Here is a 1180-nt window from a genome sequence, read left to right as displayed (position 1 = left end):
TAGAGAAACAGAGCTTACTGGCGAAAAAACGCCAGTAAGGGGCATTTTGGGCGTTAAACGCCAGAATGGGCACCATTCTGGGCGTTTAACGCCAGGATGGCACAAGAGGGAAGATTTTGTTTTTAATGCAAATTTTTTTCAAGTAACGCCAGTAAAGGTGCCATTTTGGGCGTTAAACGCCATAATGGGCACCATTCTGGGCGTTTAACGCCAGGTGTGCAGCATCTTGGGCATGTAGCAAAACGCCCAGTGATAAAAGGAATCCTGGCGTTTAACGCCAGCCAGGGCACCTGGCTGGGCGTTAAACGCCCACATTGGCTAACAACTGGGCGTTAAACGCCAGAATGGATACCATTCGGTGGGGGACCAAGATTTTGCTTTCCAATCAAATTTTTTTCAAACTTTCCTTTTTTGACCCATACTTTTCTACATAAACACATTTCAACCTTTCATCATTCACCTTCAAAATCTCTTCACATCTTCTTAAATCTCCTTCCAATTTTTCGAAATCTCTTCTTCCCCCCTTATATATAGACGTTCAGCCTCACCATTCCCCCACACCATTCGAATTTGCTCTTCTCCCCTCTCTCCTCCTTCCTTTCTTTTGCTTGAGGACAAGCAAACCTCTAAGTTTGGTGTGCTTTTCCGTGATCACTGAGCCAACTCTCTTCTTTCCTTTCTTTTGCTTGAGGACAAGCAAACTTCTAAGTTTGGTGTGCTTTTCCGTGATCACTAAGCCAAGGTTCATCAAGATCATGGCTCCTAAGGGAAAACAAACCAATTTAAGAGGAAAGAAAGAGAATAATCTAAAGAACATGAAGACCATTATCACAAGATAATGGGTCTGAGGTCAGTGATCCCGGAAGTTAAATTTGATCTGAAAGAAGATGAATATCCGGGGATCCATGAGCAAATTCGAAACAGAGGATGGGAAATTCTAACCAATCCTGAGATAAAGGTTGGAAGAAATATGGTTCAGGAATTCTACTCAAATCTGTGGCTAACAGATAAGCAGAGAATGACTGGAACTGCCTACCATACCTACAGAACCATGGTCAGAGGGAAAGTTATGTACTTCCATCTGGACAAAGTAAGAGAAATCTTCAAATTGCCTCAACTGCAGGATGATCCTGATTCCTTTAATAGGAGAATGGTGAGAGCAGATAAAGGGTTGGATCAA

Source organism: Arachis duranensis, chromosome 10, assembly GCF_000817695.3.
Source record: "Arachis duranensis cultivar V14167 chromosome 10, aradu.V14167.gnm2.J7QH, whole genome shotgun sequence".
Classification (NCBI taxonomy): Eukaryota; Viridiplantae; Streptophyta; class Magnoliopsida; order Fabales; family Fabaceae; genus Arachis; species Arachis duranensis.
This window is presented reverse-complemented; position numbering follows the sequence as displayed.